The sequence below is a fragment of the Echinops telfairi genome, unplaced genomic scaffold, assembly GCF_000313985.2.
Source record: "Echinops telfairi isolate 266 unplaced genomic scaffold, ASM31398v2 ScPeMD7_443;HRSCAF=831, whole genome shotgun sequence".
Lineage (NCBI taxonomy): Eukaryota > Metazoa > Chordata > Mammalia > Afrosoricida > Tenrecidae > Echinops > Echinops telfairi.
In genome coordinates, this window is record NW_022104341.1 from 79,366,308 (window position 1) to 79,386,844 (window position 20,537).

The window sequence follows — 20,537 nt, forward strand, 5'->3', positions numbered from 1 at the left end:
CCAGGATCCAGGATCGGGGGAACATGGCCTGGCTTGGAGATGAGAAGACAAATCCACACTTGCTGCTGTGTTACTGTCACCTTGCACCATCAAAAAGCAAGCCTCAGCTCTTTCCAGGACACCAAGTCCATCCATCCGTGCCTGGCGCTCTTTGAAGGCGCAGCCTTGAACGAGCATGAGAGGAGGACCTGTTGGTGCCAACCCTCCCAGGTGGAGTTCCTCTTATGTGCTGGGCATAAGGGATACCAACGTTGCTGTGCCACCGTGGAATCCCTCACTTTTGCAGGAAATGTGTACCTTGTGACTTCCCTTTACCGGTTGGTGTCTTTATAAAGGTGAAACTGGGGCACAAGACTTCCCAGCCCAGCCTGGCCTCAGTTTAGTCCACAGTTGAGCTGTGATCAGGACTCCAACGTTGACCAAAGCAAACGCACTGCTTTGGAAGACGCTCCCACCCCAACCTAGGGCGCAGCCTATCCCTACCCCATATAGGAACACCCCGCTTACCTGGGGCCAGCACTCTCGGGGTCTCTCCAGGCTCCTCTCTCTGGGCCTGCAGAAACACATTTGCTATATCCATTTTGTTAAGGTCACATGAGTACCTGATGGTAAGTCTCTAGAGAGCAGGACTGTCACTCTGCCATCTCATTTCCCTAAGTGCTCAGCACAAACCCTGCACACGACAGGCACCCAAACCTGTGAGTGGAAGAGAAGGGAACTTTTCTGACAGGCCCTCTCCCCGCAGTCTCTTGAGTGAAGACATGGCAGCCATAGAGCCAGTTTGGTCTTGAGTGTGAATCCGGGCTCTTCCACCCCAGCCATGGGTGCAAACAAGAAAGAGCTGTAGGGAAGCTCATCAGGGAGTGTTAAGGTGGGGCAGTGGGAGGGAGGGCTAGAGGGCCAAGTCCCATAGCTCTGGCCTGAGCACAGTCGTGTACACTACGGTGCTGGTTAGTGAGCAGGCCAGCCCATCCTGGTCTCTTCAGACAGCTGTCCCCCCAACAGACAGGTTGGCCTGTCCACCTACCAGAGCTCTGGAAGCACTTCTGTCCCACTGCCAATTGACACCAGCTTCTTTTTGATGTGCTAATAGTGTCAGGCAATCAAAAACCACGTCCTGGAAGGGCCCCAGTCTCCTGATGGTGACTTTGCTAATGTCCACCTTGATTCACTCTGTGGTAATAGACTAACTCTCCAAAGGTAAGCTTTCCCCCTGCTTTCCATAAATTGAGATGCCATCCCCCGGGCACTGAGCCTGCAAGGGACCTTTCAGGTGGGGACTGAGTATCTGAAGGAAGGGTGAGCTCAGCCCTCTTCTGCTTCCCCTGACTCCATGCTCTGGTGGGGTATATAAGGTTATGAGGAACGAAAGCTATCGTGTGTGAGCCAACGAACAGTCATGGGAAGGACATGAGGCTTGGGCCTCAAACTGAGTTGGATGCACATCTGGGTGCAGTTGATCGCTACTTGGGTAACCCAGGGCAAGTCACACTGCTCTCTCACCTGTTTGCTTGTCTGTAGGAGTGGGTCAGGGCACCTGCCTTTCTGGGAGATTGACAGGATCAATAAGATGGTATGTGCAACGTGTCTACGTGTGCCCCGCACAACCCAGGTGCTCAGCAACAGTGATGCCCCTTTCTTGCGCTTCTCCTGCCTAACAGGAACTTGATTCCGTCTACTGGCTTGCATCCCTTTGGACCCTTTTATGCCTTTGATTGCAGCTGTACTAATCCTCTTCCTTCATCCTTTGAAAATTGCTTGTTCTATTCCTCATGCACATGGGCTAGTCCTCCTGTTAGAAATCAACGGTTTGCTATAAGCTTTGCAAGTTCCCTGGAGACACACAGTTTCCATTATCTGACTGCGTGTCCTGTTCCCAGGCAGAGATTGTGTCTTGGAGCTATTGTCTGCTTCATATATGCATGTTTTCTTCTCCATCCCCTGCCCCTTGTTTTTAAGACCAGCGTGGCACTCAGAGCTCTGCAAGTGCCTTCTTGGGTCCTCCCAGCCCCCAGTCACACTGGCTTAGAACTGGGGGAGTGGGGTTCCGGGTGGGGTTCAAAACCACCTAGCCCTTCTTACTAAAGAGAGTGGAACAGAGGCCCCCGGGTAGAAGGCCCTCGGCACAGCTCACAGTGGGTCAGTGGGCTCGGTCTCCAAAGCACGTTAGGAGAATAACGTGCTTGAGCCCCTCCCCGGAACAATGAAATCTCAATCTTGGTGGCAGCTTGAGAAAAAGGGGAACTGGATGTTCGTATTTTTAAAAAGCATCCCAGGTGGGTCTAATATGCGTTCCAGGTAGCTGGAGTTGAAAGCCAGAGAATAAAAGGTTTCTTGCCAATTTATGAGCCTGAATGTCTCAGCTTCACCTGTCTGGAGAGGGACTATTCCAAGGCGTTTGACTTGTGAATCATAGCAAACTATGGAGCGCCTTGAGAAGGAGGGGAATTCCAGAACACCTCATTGTGCTCATGAGGAACGTGTACGTGGAACAAGGGGTGCTGCATGGCTTAAAAGCAGGAACGGTGTGTGTCAGGGTTGTATCCTCTCACCATGCTTGCGCCATCTGTGTGCTGAGCACATCGTCAGCGAAGCGGGAGTATGCGCAGAAGAATGTGGCATTAGAATCAGAAGAAGGCTGATTCACAACCTGAGATATGCAGATGGTGCAACCTTGCTTGCTGAAAGTTAGGAGGACTTGAAGCACGCATTGATGAAAATCAAAGATTGCAGCCTTGAATCTGGATACAACTCAGTGTAAAGAAGACTAAAATCCTCACAGATAGACCAATAAACAGCATCATGCTAAATGGAGAGAAGGTTGGCTTTTTCAAGGATTTTCTTGTTCCTTGGATCCGCAATCAATGCTCATGGAAGCAGCATTCAAGAGATCAAAAGATACACGGCATTGGGTTAATCTGATGCCCAAGACCTCTTTAAACGTGTTGAAAAGCAAGAGTGATGCTTGGAAAACGAAGGTATGCCTGAGGAAGGCCCTTCAGAAGAGGGAGTGACACAGCGCCTGTGCTCGGGCTTAGGAACAATTAGGAGGCGGATGCAGGACTGTGCAGTGGTCTGTTCTGTTGTGCGTAAGGTCGCGATGGGTCAGACATGACTCGCTGGCATTTGACAACAGCAACTGCCACGATCTGGAGAAAAATGTCCACTAACTGTTTGCATGAAGTCCTGCGGTGGGGTGGGGGGTGGGAGGTGGCTGTCAGGTACATGTTGGGCCACTCACCACAAGGTCAGCTGTCCAAACCCACCAGCTGCTCTGTGGGTGACAATTCAGGCTATTTTCTCCTGTAAGGAGGTGTAGCCTCTGAAACCTAATGCAGGGCCACTCGAAGGCAGAAAGGACTTGAGGACCATGGGTTGGGTTGGGTCATGTGCCCATGAATCCAAATCACCCCGACCACAAATGGTTTGGTTTGGTTCTGGGATGTGCCAGGCCCTCTTTGAGATGCCTTCCAGACAAATACAAGGCTAAGTCAAAACTAATAGAACCCTTTCTTTACTAATTTTTTTTAAGGTGAAAATGTGAAGCTATTTTTCCTGAACATATGCTCGATCTAGGCTGTGTTTGCACCTCTCTAACTCTTCCCTGAAGAATTCTGCCTCCTTCGATTTGCACCAAATCTAAGTCAAAATAGCAGTTGTGACATCCTCCAGGGACTCAGTGCTGCAGCCTTTTATGTTCTTCGTAAATGTTCTTCGTGTTGTAGGAAGTGAAGTCCTCAGGGCCAAGGTCAGGCTGTAGGGTGTGTGACCCGCCAGCAGTGTGGACCTGCAGTGAGTGACAGCCCGAAGGAAAAGAGTGGCCAGTGGACTGATGATCCAAAGACAAATTTTATTTCCAAAGGACAGCTTTATGTCCAATGAGACAGGGTGCCTAGGGTAACAATAGCATCGTGATAAAATTGCTCTAACCACAAACAGTTCCTTGGGACTAATCTTATCTTAACAAATGTGGCTGTGTTCTCAGGGTACTCAGGGCATCTCAGAATGTGGGAAAACGTATACCATCATCCCAGCTTTCAGGATTGCATAGTGTCCCCAAGCACCACAGAGAGTCACCAGTAAAACAGTGACTCCCTATAGGGCGGATGGCACAAGGTTTCCCAAGGAAACTCTCATAGGACGGCCCTTTGACCCTTGACGAATGAGCAGGGTCATGGAAACGCTTCCCTCCGTGCAACTTTTCTCATCTTTTTCTCACCACTACACTTTTCAATTTTATTAAAACCCCATGATCTTCTGGTGTTCTTGGAGAAAAGCTATCAAAATGACCACTTCAGAGTCCCTCTCCCAAATAATAATAACAGTTGCCATAAGCTTCTGAGCTGACCTTTCCGCCTTGAATTTAACCGGCCCAGCAGATTCCTTCCGAGGCCACTGCTCTGATTGGACTTTGTGTGTTGTTGCAGGTACCTAGTGAGCCTAAGACACGTGTAATTCTGAGAGAACTTGTCTGCAGCCATGCTCTGATCTCAGAGATGTGTTTAAACACAGCTTATTCAGAATCAGCCTGTGCATGTGTGAATGGGCACTCGGTGTCTTATTGACCTGGAGCATCACTACAGAACAGGCTGTTAGGATCCCCATTTGACAGATGAGGCATGGAGAGGTAAAGGAGCATGTCAAAGTCAGATGCCCAGACAGTGAGAGAGTCACTGCTTCGGTGCCTCCGTCCCTATTTATGAACGTATTGCTGGACTTCTTCCCAGTTGTTAAAGGAGGTACACTGGTCCCCCTGACCACATCTTCAGGCTTCCAGTTTTCCAAAATCAGTCATTACGCAAGCTGCAAGCTACTTTTGTGGCATAATTGTGATTTGTGTATTTTTCCTCCTTAAGTCTCAGGTGAAACATGATTCCGAATTTGAACAACTTAGGTGGGTCCCATAGCTTAGGTCCCACGGTCCTAGCCTTCAAGTTCAGGGCTGCCTGACTCGAACTCCATACGCCTCAGCTAGAGTCCAAGGCAGGCTTTGTAGAGAGTCCAGGTTTATCCCAGGAGCACCCATAATGCAGCTCTATAAAAACACCCTCTGGAAAAATGTTCTTATAAATTACATTTTTACAATTTATTTTATTCAAGAATGATTCCATTCCACCAAGTCACGAAGCCATTAAGACAATAGGGATATATAATTTTCGAACTCAGGTTAACAGCGGATTATTTCTTTAGTCTGCGGCGGAAATATCAATTATGGAAATAGATGCAAATTGTCAGCTCTTCCCTTGAGCCCCACATCTGCTGCAGCTCGCCCTCCCCTCGTACAGACCAGGGCCAACAGAAAGGTCTTCCTGTAACAACTGACTGCCTAGCTGATGGAATATTGACAACCAGACACCAGTGCTGCTTTGCCTGAGAACCTGACCAATTTACTTTTCAAGTAGCATGTCTAGAACAACACCCGCCTACTGTGGTCTCTGTTAGATTCTGTTGCGTGTGTGCCATGAGGTGCAGTGGTGATGCTGTGTGATCCAGAATTGAGAGCACAGAGTGGAGAAATTACCCAAGAACTGAGCCCAGGTGTTTGACTTGACAGGTGAAAATCCAATTCTCTGTGAGACCTTGGTCAATTCACTTTACTGCCAGCACCTTGGCTGTAAAGTGGGGGAAGGAATTAGCTCACACCAAGCTCTAATCATCTCTATCTTGTTACCTGCTATGTGACATTAGGCAGTGTCTCTAACTTCGCCCGTCCTTATGCTGGTAGCAGTACTGCTTGCTTTAATAGAAAGTAATTACTAAGCAGAGTTAACATTAAGTGTAGATAATTGTTTGATAATCCACTTAACAATGCTGTAGAGTTTTTAAAAAGTTATTATTATTCATTACTGAGGACCGCTATATGCCAGGTGGCTTCCCGTGCAGAGTGCATGTTGTTTGACAAGGTCCTTTTGTTTCAACTGGTTGATGCAGCTGCTCTGACACAGCTATTTTGATAGGAGGGCATTTTGACAGCCTAGGAAAACAAGCCATCATACTTACAGCATTTTAGAAAACATGACCAGATAGTGTGCCAAGGAGACATTCCTGGCTACCACCCCTCCTCCCAGAACCTCCCCTACCCTTGAGCATCACTTTCGGCAAGCAGGTTCTCACGGAGAGGAAGCAGTGACGTTGGGCTTGGGGCAAGGTTGGGAGCTGAGAGACGCAGTGGCAATATGCACTTTTTTTTAAATGAAGGCAGGGTGAAGATCAGACATGCGGCGTTCGTTTCACATGGTCTGTGATCATTTTTAAAGCAATTTTACATTGAGATGCAGCTGTTATAGAACTCTTCCATCAAAACAGCCATGTCAAAATGCCCTTCTCTGTCTCCGACAAGGAAACGAAGGCCAGGAAGAGATGAGTAAGTCAGGGCTTCTGTCACGCAGAGGGGAGAGCCAGGCTGGAAAGAGAAGAAAAGTGCCTCTGGGTAATTGCTGTAAAAACAGAAGGAGCCAGCAGGGAAGAGCACAGAGAGCCCATGCCTCTGCCTGGGGTGCAGAAGGCTCCTCAGGGGGAGAGAGTGTCTGGGAGCTCAAGAAATACTCAGTGGATGTGTTCAGTGGGGTTTGTCATGTGCCAGGAGCTGTCGTCAGTGCTTTCGTGTAACGCAGGTTCTCTTCATAGCTACCCGACAAGATGGATCTTACTGGAATCCCACTCTACAGAGGAGGAGACTGAGGCACTCCTCAATCAGGTGACTTTCTCAAGGCTGCACAACCAGTAGATAGCAAAGCCAGAAATCAAACCAGGCTCAGCCACATCATTCTTTAGACCAGAGTCTACTCTGTCCTCACCATGTGCTGGCTGTGTGACCTTGGATGGTTTGCTGACCCCAACCACCTCTCTGGTCTCACTCCCTTGGCTTTGTCCTCTCCAGCACACATCACTCAATCGCTGTTAGCTTGCATTTATTGACTTGATAAATATGGAGTGGACATGTGTAGTGTATGACAGACAACATTTTAAGCTAAGTTCACAGTAGTTAATACAAAGTTTCAGTTTCCACAGAGCTAACATTTTCATGCAAAGAGACAGAAAATAAGCAAAGAAACAAATATGGATTGTTGTAAGAACTATGAAAGAGGTGCCCAGATGCTGTATAAGAAATGAACGAGTATCCGTAGTGATGGATGGAGAGCAGCTTCTTTAGACTATGTCGATGTCTGAGGAGGAAGCATTGAGCTGAGACCCAAGGGGAATAAGCCAGCCCCACAGAGCCCTGTTAGCATAGTTGTTACTCGTTGGACTGTGATCCTCCAAGTCAAAAGTTCAAAACCACCAGCCACCCCTCGGGAGAAAAATGTAGCTTTCTACTCCCGTAAACAGTTATAGTCTCAGAAACTCACAGGGGCAGTTGCACCCTGTGGTATACGATCTCTAGGAGTCAGTATTGACTCAATGGCAAGGAGCTTCCAGAGCCCAAGGGAGTTCCCCACACAGTGGGGAAAGGGATAAGAAGAGCCTGGTGTGGGGAGGCATGATGAGTAGATGGGAGACCAGTAAGAGGTAAGCAGGGGCCAAGCTGGCCACGGGAGGACGGCTGGATTTGTTCTTCAGTATGTGGAAGAGAGAGCCACTACAGGACTAGAAGTAAGATTACCCAATTCTCACAAGTTCCAGAATTCTGCTCGCCGTGTAATGAGTGGACTGCAGAGGGCAGGAGTTGCAGCACCGGAGCTATGGTGTTTCGGACCACGTGGAGCAGATCTGGCGCTGGGCTTGAGTGGTCATAAGAGCATTGTTTCCCTATTGAGCACCAAAGTGCCTTGTAAGCTGTGATGTTCGTTAGACATCTTGGTGGATTTATTTCTTATAATTGTTCTTATTTTTCTCTCCTCACTGACTCGTTCTTGCTTTTTCCTTTGACATCATGAGACAGAGCTTCTACTGTTGCTCATCTTTGCCTATTGCCAGTCATAGTCTCCTTTAGTAATCACCTCACAGGCATGGGTAAAGCGTGCGTGGGTTCATTTCCTTAGAGCTCAGAAGAATTCAGCTTCCCTGGCTCCACGGAAAATGTGTGTTGGGGGAAAAAAAATACACTCTTTAATAGAAATACTTTTCCTTCATTAAATGAAATCTCCAAAGCCCAGTAGCATTTTCGGTGCTTATATAAAGATGCCAGTGGGGATTTGAGATTGAAAGTGGTATTTTTATACAAGTCAATGAAGATCTCAATAGGAAAGAATGAACACTCCTCAAATCTAAATTCTTCCAGCATCCAGAAAGACAGTTCTTCGATTTAGGGCCAGGATCACATTACTCCCAGTCCTACCAAGAAACTCTTTTCTTGAAGCAATTTGAATGCTCATAAATATTGCTTCTCTGTTTGGTAAAATTGTATGAAGAGTAGTTTCCCAAGGCTGTAAACAATTCAACTTGAATTTTGGTCTGTACCTTACTTCTGATACATTTTGTACAAAAACTCAGATATTTGTAGGAGATTGAGGCAAAATTGAGAATGATTGTCTTCAACGTTTATCCCAGCATTCACCTCACTTTGCCTTCTTTTCCTGTGGAAACTGTTTTTGTTGTCCTTGTTACAAAAAGGCACAGAGTAATTTAATTTGCATTTGCTAATATACCTGGGAATGTTCCCTATTGTTAGAACTGTCAGGTAAGCTTTGAACCCCAAGGTCAGTGGTTCAAACCCACCAGCATATTCATGAGAGAAAGGGGAGGTTATCTTCTGTGAAGATTTACACCCAGTCAACGGCATGCCATGGGTTTATTTTATTTATTTTTGGTTGTGTCAAAAGCAGTCTCTGCATATGTGTGCACACACAGAATAGCATTTTTTTAAGCTGGGGCATGAACTTTGTCTTAGGGGAAGGTCAGAGGAAAGATTGGCCTCAGAGATAGGAGGGTGAGTTCGAACTACCTACCTTATGATCAGCAGCCCAATGTTTAACCACCCACTCTGGCACCAGGCCTCTTTTTAGAGTTCGAAAGATGTACTCAAATCCCAACTCTGACTAGCTAGCTGGGTAGCCCTAGACAATGTACATAACCTCAGATTTCTTATCTGTAAAATAAGAAAACAATATAATTTTCTGACTAGCTAGCTGGGTAGCCCTAGACAATGTACATAACCTCAGATTTCTTATCTGTAAAATAAGAAAACAATATAATTTTCACTGGACATGAAGAGTCTTGGGATCATAATGCATGCACATACCGTGATTACGCAACACCAGTTCTTCAATCACCATTCACTTATCTGTTGAATGATGTTGTTATGAGTTACCTTCTATGACCTTGTTGTTGTTAGTTGCCATCCAGTCAGTGCGAACACATAGCAACCCATATCCAGCAGAACAAAGCACCGCCCAGTCCTGGGTTCTGTGCCATGTTCACAGATGTTCTTAAGTTTGAGCCATTGATGCAGCCACTATGTCAATACATCTTGTCCCCTCTTTGTCACTGCCCTAACACTGCCACGCATGATGCCCCTCCCCAGGGACTGATCTCTCCGGACAACGTGGTGTCCAAAACACTTGAGACCCAGTCTCGCCACCCTTGCTTCTAAGGAGCAATCTGGACATGCTTCTCCCGAGACAGCTCTGTTTGTACTCTTGGCAGTCCATGGCACTTGCAATACTCCACAGCACCATAATTCACGTGCATCGATTCTTCTGGTCTACCGTATTCAATGTCCAACTTGACATGCCTATGAGTCAACTGACAACACCATGGCTTGGGTCAAGCACGTCTTAGTACTCAAAGTAACATCCTTGCTTTCCACTACCTCAAAGAAGTGTTGTGCATTATACCCAAGGCAATGCCTGTGTGATTTCTTGATTGCTGCTTCCATGACCATTGGATTCTGGATCCAAGAAGGACTAAGTCCTTGACAAGCTCTCTTTTCTCTCTTTATCATGATGCTACCTTCTGGTCCAGTGGTGAGGAGTTGAGTTCTCTTTACTTTAAGTCCTTTCTGATGATACAATGGCAAATGCTTCAAGTCCTCCACACTTCCAATCAGCAGCGTTGTGTCATCTGCACACTGAAAAAAGACTGTGACCTTATGTGTAAGTAAATGAAACACTGTCCAGCCGCATGCCATTTTTGTAATAGCTGGCATGTATGAGTCCAATATTATATTATAGCCCAGTATAACCATAGATTTCACATGGGTTATTCAAGTTATCTATTGGGGCATAATAATACCCTTCCCCCCAAATTAGTGACCTAAAATCTCAGTTGTGTTTTATTTTGCAATGATGCGGCAATTTGAGCACCACTTCTGCACCATGCTTTCAGCTGGGATGATTCCAACAGCTTGTTTTACACGTAGAAAGACAAGGGGACATTAGGAAGGGGGTCTGTCTGAGTTATTTAGTAAGTAAAGGAATAAGAGAGTCAATAAAACACACATACACACACAATCCAACAAACTCACGACCATCAATTCAACCGTTAGGGTTCTGCGGTGGTTTATCTCTGCTCCTGTTACTCAATGCTGAAAGAGTTCACGCAGCAGAAGCACTTTTGTAAATCCAAGTAAATTTTTGGAGGGAAAGGAAAGTTTCAGTCATTACAGTTTCAAAGAGTGCACACGATTCCTGGAAAGCATGCAAGGCCGCGTGGCGGGGGCTGTGGGAAAGCTCACGGCTGAAGCATGCCGTTTCAGAGGAGCATGGAAAAACACGTGGAAGGAAGCCTGGACAGGGGTGAGGAACATGTGTGCAGAGCCAAGAGCAGGAAATCACAAGAGAGTGCACCAGCATGAGCAGCACGCCTATCCAAGGGTGGACTCTCGCCCTCAACTTACATGAGCACGACTGAAAGAGAGACAAAAGGGCCCCTCAGCCTGATTTTATCCCCTCTCAACCCCACTGGCTGGGCAGGTGTGGTCGAGGGTATTGGCCAACCTTATTGGCTGAGTTTAGGCCCAACTGGGTGATGTCATATTGCTGGTGCCTAAGGTGGGTGTGCCCAAGTTGGCTTCCACCTTGGCCTAGGTGGCTTGGGTCTGAGTATGGTCAGTTCTGGATGTTTCCACAGGTGTCCAATTAGTGTGGCTGATTCCTTTCCAACCCCATTATTATAACATGGACAGCTAATTTCTGTTTAGCACAGGCGTTAGGGAAGACGCCCCTCTTTGTCCCTATCTAGCTAACTTTCACAGCTTCAACTCCTAGTGAGCCTATGAAACAGAGTAGAACTATTCCTTTGGGTTTCTAAGACTACAAATCTTTACTCATCTTTCTCCTTTGAAATGACTGGTAGGTTTGAACTGTTGACCTTGTGGCTGACAACCCAACTTTTAGCCAACTATCCCACCAGCACTCTTTAGCTACTCAATAAGCAGATACTGTGCACACTTCTACTTCTACTGTGCTTAGGAGTGGGGAAAAACTAGAAGCCACTAACTTTTAAATCGGCAAGGCCTCCACCAAACCAAACCCAACTCCCAGTCTATCAAACTTTCCAGAATCAGGTAGCCTCGTCCTTTCCCCATGGAGTGGCTGGTGGCTTCAAACGATGGATCTTTAGGTTAGCAGCCCAAACCATAACCCACAGTGTCACCAGGGCCCCTTGGTACAACAATTCAGGGACAATAGACTCATTGGTGTGACTGAACTTATGCTCCTGCTCAACTAGTTGGTTTGTCTCCTCCGGTGAGAACCAAGTCCTTATTTACCTTTCTCTGGGTCCTCCATGAGGAGCCCTGGTAGCATAGTGGTTACATGTTGGGCAGTAATCCTCAAGGTCAACAGTTCAAAACCACCGGTTTCTGGGAGAAAGACAGGGCTTTCTATAGACTCACTAGGAGTCTGCATCGACTCAGTGGCAGCAGGGAGCCTTTCAGGGCTGCGAGAGGGTCCAGATCCCTCTTGCAGGGTCGATGGCTGCTGTGCCAACAGCTGACACAGAAGCCAAGTCAAACCTTACTGTTGTTTAGGTGATTCTGACTTAGAATAGTGACCTCAAAGGACAGAGAGTTACTGAGACTGCAGATCTTCACAGTAACAGACAGCCTCATTGCTCTCCCTCAAAGGAGATGGCAGTTTTGAACTGCTGACCTTGAGGTTAGTGTCCCAGCACTTAACCCACTACACAACCAGGACACCTAACAGCTAGCAGGCACTCAATATGCCATCTGTTAAGAGAAGTTTAATTCTCTACACTATAACCTAGCATCTCTTGCCTGTCCCATTCAGGCAAAATTGCCAGGAAAAGCAGGAGAGGGTATTTATTGTGACTAACAGGCAGGCTGAACTCTCGCCTCTCACTGTGGAAAAATCCATTACCAAGGAGTCATTTGTCAAAGCCAACTGTTTAGCTGCTTTAATTTACATATTTATCAAGTTTGATTAGAATGTATTGTCTTCAACTTTTATCCCAGCATTCACCTCTCCTTGCCCTCTTTTCCTGAGGAAACTGTTTTTGTTGCCCTTGTTACAAAAGGGCATAGCGTAATTCAATTTGCATTTGCTAATAAACCTGGGGAAGTTTCCTATTGCTAATAATGAAACTGAAGCTGGTGTGGAGCAGTGGGGATTTCTGGGGGCAGGGAAAGGTGGATTCAAAAGGCAGGGCATGAGTTGAGAAGCATGGGCATGCAGCTCTACAACTAAGGGCAACGAATTATCTACAGGATTCTGGGAATATCTAGTAAGGACCTTCTGTGTGTCCAGCATTACAGATGCAGGCTGTGAAAAAGACAAGGCAGGTGGTGTCTCTCATGTTGCTTACAGTCTTGGTCATTGTTGCCCTGGGCTGTCCAGTCAGTTCTGATTCAAAGGGACCCTAGGGAACAGAAACAGAACAGTTCCATTGCGTTTCTGCTTCGGTAAATCATGCACTTGGACCAACTGACTTCCAAATGTCTCTAAAAGACCAGATCTTGAAACGTACTATGTGCCAGGTCTTGTGCATTATCTCATGTAATTCTTAGAGTTCTATGAGCTTACTATCATTATTGTCTTCACCAATTTACAGAAAACATAGGAAACCAAAGATCTCACCACTGAGGGACACATAAATATAAGTGGCAACACTGGCATTTACCCTTCCTGAGCATCCTGGTAGCACTGTCAGATAAGCATTGGGCTACTCACCACAAGGACAATGGTTCAAACCCACCACCCGCTCCATGGGAGAAAGATGGGGCTGTCTGTTCCTGTAAAGAGTTACAGTCTCAGGAGCCCATAGCGGCAGTCCTCCTTTATCCTACAGGGTTGCTATGGGTTGAAATCAACTCAATGACAGTGCGTTTTGAGTCTTTGAGGGACAGTTTCTGATTCCTCTCTATGGCCTCAGAGGCCAGCCTAAAGTTTGGCATATGATTGGCGATCAGAAAATGTGTACTGAATTAAGCTAAGAAAGGAAGTTCTTCCTGTCTTTGGGGGCTTGATCTGCTTTGCCCTCTTCAGCTTCCTCAACTAAAGGCTGCCAGAGCAGAGGCCCAGCACTCGTTTCAGGACTAAGACATTCATTTCCTCAGGGTAAGTGGTGACCAGCCCATACCTGAAACCCTCTTTAGAATGAACTAGACCCAAAGAAGCCGACTTCCCCAAGGTTTGCTCCTGTCCTGGGGGGACCTATGCTCAGCATCTGGCTGGTACAGGAGTATAAAGCCAGCCTTCTTCCTCATTGCTATAAGATTGTAATTACTATAACGACACTCCTGGCCTAGAGTTTTCCATGAGACTTATTCAGGCCATTGTTGAGACTGCCTTGTCTGATCCTGCTCACTTTGCATCCTTCACAGGGATTCCTAGGAGCAATTCCCAGTAACATTCCTGCATGCAAATCTCAGAGTCTTTATTTGCTAAGGACCTTGATCTAAGCAGTTACTCTGAGCAAGCAACTCTGATTCGGACTTTTTGTAGGTGCCTGGACAGAGCATCAAATAGTAGATTTAACAAGATGGCAAATAGTGACAGGGAGAGCCCTCCTGCATTAGTCTATTTCCTGAAGCCAACTTCATCCAGGTGCCCAACATGAGCAGTGTTGGGCAGAAAGGAGGCTCAACTATGCACCTGTCCAGGGAGCAACTGTCAAGATGACTACTCCTCAAATGGCCCAGGGTCTATCTAGGTGGTAGTTATTTAATCTGTTGTCAGTGTGAAAGGATTAAGAGTGAAGGGGTGGAGGTTAGCCTGTCAATCAGGTCACAGCTTGATAACCTCATCTGGAGATACTAAGGAGATAAATAGCTCACTGGAGGTAGGACACATGCTCACTCCCTGCGAGAGACATCATGTTGAGAAGACACATGGAGAGAGGCTGATGGAGCTGGAGGAGCCACGTGGAGACCCCTGCCAGCACTGAGATACTTACAACGCCACTGGATCCACAAGACTTCCCACCCACTAGCCTGCGATCTTCTTGCATTCGGCATCATTGCATGGGTTTCATGAGTCTGAAGAGAACTTTATAGATTGGTATCAGACATATGGGCTCATATCGGACTTATGGACTTGATCTGGACTGGGCTGGGACATTTTCTCAATATTCAATTGCTCTTATATACAAAGCTCTTTCTATACTCATATGAGTCTCTCTGGTTTTGTTTCTCTAGTCTACCTGGACTAACACGTCTACATCTCAGGCCAATGGCATTGCCATTTTTCTTCTCTTTTCTGGAAGGGTTACACTAGGTGCTTTTCAAGTGCCACCCTGCATAGCCATTGCTGGAGGTAGCCCAGTGTAGTGAAAGGACCTTGCTTGGACTTTGGAGTTTGTCCCTTCGATTCCAGACCTGACGCTTTCATCCTCCCATGTGACTGGGGTAAGTCACTCCTAGACCCCGCCCTGCAGCTACATGATGGTGATGTTCTACTCAGACACCTTGCAGGAATTGCACTTCTCACAGCTTCTGAGGCTCCTGTAAGTCAGAAATTCCCTTACTGTTATTATTATTATTAAAAGATCATTTTATTGGGGGCTCCTACAGATCTTATAACAGTCCATAAACCAATTGCATCAAGCATATTTGTACACATGTTGCCATCATTATTTTCGAGACATTTATTTTCTATTTGAGCCCTTGGTATCAGATCCTCTTTTTTCCTGCCTCCCCTTCCTCCCACCATCGTGACCCCTTGATAAGTTATATATTATTATTAGTTTCATATCTTACACTGACTGCTGTCTCCCTTTCCCCACGGTTTCTGTTGTTCGTCCCCCTGGATGGTGGTGGTGGTGGTGGTTATGTGTTGGTCATTGAGATCGGTTCCCCCTTCCTCCCCCCCTCCCCCACTTCCCTCTACCCCCCTGGCATCACCACTCGCTCTTCCTGGATTTCATGTGTCCTGAGCTCTTATGTGTACCAGTGTACATGCTCTGGTCAAGTCAGAACTGAAAGGCAGGACTGGGATCATGATAGTAGGGGGGTGAGGAAGCCTCAAAGAACCAGAGGAATATTGTGTGTTTCATCAGTGCCATTCCACACTGGTTGACTCATCCCTTTCTTGTGACCCTTCTGTGAAGGGATGTCCCATTGTCTACAGATGGGTTTTGGGCCGCTGCTCCGGCCCCACTCCTTACTGATGTTTTTTAAGCAAAAGAGGTGTTTAAATATTTGGTGAAGCTATGTGGAATGTACCAGAAAATTCCTTTCCCAAAAGTTTTGCAATTTCAGAGACAATATTTTATTTCTTATCAGGAGCATTTCTTTGCCACAAGCATACTCTTTTTCTTGGAAGCCCCATTGTCCCTGTTCCTTTATCTCATTTCATTCCTGTATCATGTGTGATTCTACTCCAGAGATAGGAGACTATAGGCTACAGGAGAGTTGAATATAGGTGAGGGAATGTGACGCAAAAGGGGCAAGGCAGGGAGAGAGGGAAGCTGAAAATAAACTTGTCAACACCACTGTTTTCTCAAGATGGTCCTGAGGCTCAGAAGAGCAGATGTTGGTCATTAGGCAGAACATATTTGAATCGTGGCTTTTGGTCCTGCCCAACCAAGACAGCAAATGATTTATGAGCACACGAGGGGTCCAGACGGCAAACTCTGAGTTCAGAGGAGTCTAAGAGCATTGTGGCTGGGAAGTGACTGGAGAGAGGCATTTTAGAAGAGTTTGAGAAGATATAAAGTCTTGAAAATTGAAGATTTACTTGGGGAGATACGGAAAGGGCTGAAAAAAGTACAAAAGTCTTCTAGGGGGTTGGTGCTACAGTAGAGGCTAATCTGTACCCCCCTCCAAAAGACATTTGGCAACATCTGGAGATAATATAACAGAGAGGAGGGTGCTACTCACCTAGCAAGCAGAGACCAAGGATGCTGCTGACCATATTATAAAGCACAACACAACGCCCCACCACGAAGAATTAGCTGATAAAAAGGCCAGTAATTTCAGGATAAGCATAGAATCATAACTTGGGAGAGTTCTTTACATTCTATGAGGCCCCTCTTCAAAGCCTGAAGCCCTGCCCTAATTCTCATCTGTAACCTTATCTTCTTCAATCCTTGATCTCCGTCAGCAAGTGCTTCGAGTCATTCTCATTTTCTGCAAGCAAGGCTGTGTTTCTGCGTAGGAAAGGCGGTTCATGAGTCTTCCTTAAGTCTTGCTGCCTTCTTCTTCTCCATGGTGTCCAGCTTCTCTGATCCTTTGCTCAGAATACAGGTTGAATCAGGATGGTGAGAGGATTTAACCCGGGCACACACCTTTCCAGTTTTCAAACTATGCAATGTTCCTTTATTCTGTTCAAACAACTGCCCCTTGGTCCATCTACAGGTTCCACGTGAGACAATGCAGTGCCAGCATTTGTTATGATCCACACAATTGGATGTCACACAATTGAATACCACACTGTTGAAAACAAAAACTCTCATGACTGGGCCAATAGGTAACATCATAATAAATAGAGAAAAGATTGGAGTTATCAGGATTTCATCTTGCCTAGATCTACAAACAATGCTCATGGCACCAGTAGGCAAGAGATCAAATGATGCATTGCATTGGGTAAATCTGCTGCACAAAACCTCTTTCACATATTGAAAACCAAGGCTGTAACTTTCAGGACCAAGTTATGGCTGACATGAACCATGGTATTTTCCATTGCTTCATATGCATGTGAAGTGGGGCATTGAAAAAGGAAACCCACAGAAGAACCATTGTATTTGAACGATGGTCCAAGGGAAGACTATTGAATGCACCATGGACTGCCAAAAGAATAAAACAATCGGTCTTGAAAGAAGCACCGCCGGAATGCTCTTTCGAGGCAAGGATGGGAAGACTCTGTCTCACGTACTTTGGACATGTTACCGGGAGGGACCAGTCCCTGCAAAAGCACATCATGCTTGGTAAAGTGCAAGGGCAGCAAAGAAGAGGAAGAGCCCGGACAAGATGAACTGACCAGTAGCTGCAATGATGGGCTCAAACATCATAATTGTAAGGATGGTGCAGGACGGGGCAGTGTTTCATTCATTTGTACATAGGATTTCTCCCAGTCTGAACTGACTTGACGGTACCTAACAACAGCATTCACCATGCATTCATTAGTCTTAAAAGCACTGAAATGTCAGCTTGGCACCTGGTGAACGTCACACTTTACCTGGTCACCAGTTAGTTACTTGTCAATCTCCTGGTGCAAACTACGACTCCTGAAGGGCAGCTCCTCTCTGATCCATCTGTGTCCCCAGCACTTCATCTCTACTGGCAAGTCATAGATTCATAGTAGATGTGCGAATATAGGACCGATGTCTTTGAGGATCGAATAGACAATTACAAAGAAGCAGATCTTGGTTGCACAGAAGGAAGAGCTTCCTAATCTTCTAAAAAACAGAAAATACAATGAAGCCCAACAACAAGAATTCACAAGAAGTAATGTTTGGGTATTGTGGTTGTTCGTTGTGTTGAGTCAATTTGGAATCACACTGATCCCATGTGTGCAGAGCAGAACGCTCCATAGAGTTTGCAGAGCTATGACATTTTAGAAGCCGACTGACAGGCGTGTCTTCCAGGAAGATGCTGAATGAGTTCCACTACGAACCCTTGAGCTACTCGATGATCACTTAGGCATTTGGGCCCCCTGTGGACTAATCTGGAGCCAGACCTTCTGGGTGTACATCCTGGCTATCCCACCTACCAGTCATATGACTGCAGATCAATTACTTCGCTTCTCTGTGTTTCAGTTCTCTCATCTGTAAAATGATAGTGCTATTACCGAACACTTAAGGCTTTTGTGATGGTCAAATGAGATATACATGAAAGCTGTTTGCATGACATCTGACACATGTCAAGGCTCAATAAATGTTGGCCATGGTCATAGAAGAAACAATCTCTGGGATGCAATTGTTCTTACATTATTGTTATTATATTAAGATTATTGAAACTGTATATTTTAGGGTTTGATTTTTAATTTTTAAAATGTTTTCTGGTTATTTTTCTTTAATAAATAATAATATTGGTGATGTGCTTAGAATAAAGATATGTCCATTTAATTTCTCCAAAATGATAGCTATATATTCTCATAAAATAATGTACAAGAAATTCTGTACCTCGACCATATTCTCACAGTCATAACCTTCACTCTCTCTGTATTGCCTGTGTCAACAACAAAGTGAAATCCTCACATTATCTTGAACATGACATATTTTTACGGAAAGGTACTTAATTACTGTGTTGAGGAAACCAGATAGAACACGGCATAGACACCCTAAATGGTAGTCCTTGGTGGACGTTAGCTTCCTCCCTCCCTTCTCAACGCAGGCACAGCTGAGCCACGTCTCCCAGGATGAGTCGGAGTACGACAGACGCGGTGGGGCGGGCATTCTCAGCAAGGAGAGACACATGTACTCAGCGTGGACATGTGGGAGAGGGTGTCGTGTTTGGGGAACTTCCAAGAGTTAGCTGAAACTGGAGCCTGTGGGAGAAGCTGAGGGGGTGCACAGTTCCTAGAGATGCAGCATGCCAGCATAGGCAGGCCGACCTTGTCCTGAGAATGATCAGAGCTCCTGAAGGGGATCAAGGAGAGATAATGGCATGCTCCCATTGGCATTGGGGAGACCACGTCGGTGGGCTGGCAAAGGATGGGCTGGCTGGCATGGTGCTAGTACCACAGGGCCAAGATTCTTCCTATCACAAGCAACCCCTCAGACAGAAATCAGCTAACAACAACCCCAAAGCAGACAGTACCCCCCACTCCCATCTTTCTCCTGGAGGGACTGGTGGGTTTGAACTGCTGATTTTTAGGTGAGTAGCTCAATGCATAACCACTATGGATTGAATTGTGCCTCACCCCACAAAAAAATATGTGTTGTAATATTAGTGCCACTATCAAATCGTGTTCCCCCAAACATGAGGGAACTTCTAAAAGTTTGTGGGGATATGTCATTGTCCTTGCATTTCATCTTCCCACTTAAGTTTGAAGCCCTTCCATGTGTCAGCATACCGATATCAATATCAAGCCATGCATTCTTATCATCCGTCACCTTATTCATTAAATACTTAACACCTATGAAGTAACCATGACAGTATTAGTATGGTGTTCCTTTAGCAAAGTGGTGTGGGTCTATTTGAGTCTTGGGATATCAAAGAGAAAACTGCCATTTGTCTAGGTTCGAGGCCAATGGGAGGAAATTTCTTTATTTGCCGATGTCTTCAAATGCTCTGTAACACTCCACATTCTGCTCCCCTTTTCCTAACAATGCCACCAGCTGACAAGTGACAGAATCGTCAGGATATACTAGGGGCAAATCTGACAAGGTGGGCTGCCGGGAGTGCTTCGTTCTCCGAGGGCTCAGCCCGTGCTTTGCAGACTCGTGGCATCTTGTAATGCCTTCGCCAGCCACAGTCGATGGGGTTAATCCAGTATCTTGAGGCTTCCCCTTCCTCTTGGCACAGAAAGTCGACTCTGGCCCTCACTCACCCTCAGCATCAATAGATGTGCATTTTCAAAAGTTCCGCACGTCGATTTAGGGTAAAGTGCAGGTAAAATATTTAAGGCAGCCAGGAGTGTCGTCATCTCCAAGGGATGGTATAGTTTTGTATTGCTACATAACAAATTACATTATAAGTTAGCAGCTTACGGGAACAGACATTTATTATCTCTAAGTTTCTGTGGCCAGTAATCAGGAAAACTTAGGAGTTTATGTTAAAGGTTGCTCATCAAGTTGCAGTCAAACTGTTGGCCAGGGCTGTAGTCATCTGAGATAGAAGGTTCTACTCGCAAGCTCACATCTAGGTTTTTGGCAAACCTCAATTATTTTATGGCCATTGTCTGGATACTACAGTTCTTTGCCATGTGGACTTCTGCACAGGTATGGTAACCTGTTCCCTCGCCCCAGCTACCCCCCAACAAAGTGTGAGTAAGCCAAGAAAGAAAGTGAGCTGACCCAAGAAAAGATCAAAGGTTCACTCTTTTAATGACTCAATCTGAAAATATATAAAGCATAAATCAATAAAGCCAGAGTTTATTCTTTTAAAAGATCAATAAAATGGATGTGTTTGGCCTAGATGTGGTGGGGTCAGATTGGGCGCAATTCCTGCCCACACTGTGTTGTCCCCTGTAGGGCTATAGGTCAGTGAGGGATGTCGTGTCTCATAGTGGGACTGGCCATATGGTCCTCTCTGT

General features: G+C 46.0%; 1 protein-coding gene across 1 annotated transcript in view; it reads left to right on the top strand.

The window, feature by feature from the left end:
- Positions 1–20,537, top strand: part of AGBL4 (AGBL carboxypeptidase 4) — a 1,691,367-nt gene that overhangs the window by 1,451,094 nt on the left and 219,736 nt on the right. The window lies entirely within an intron of this gene.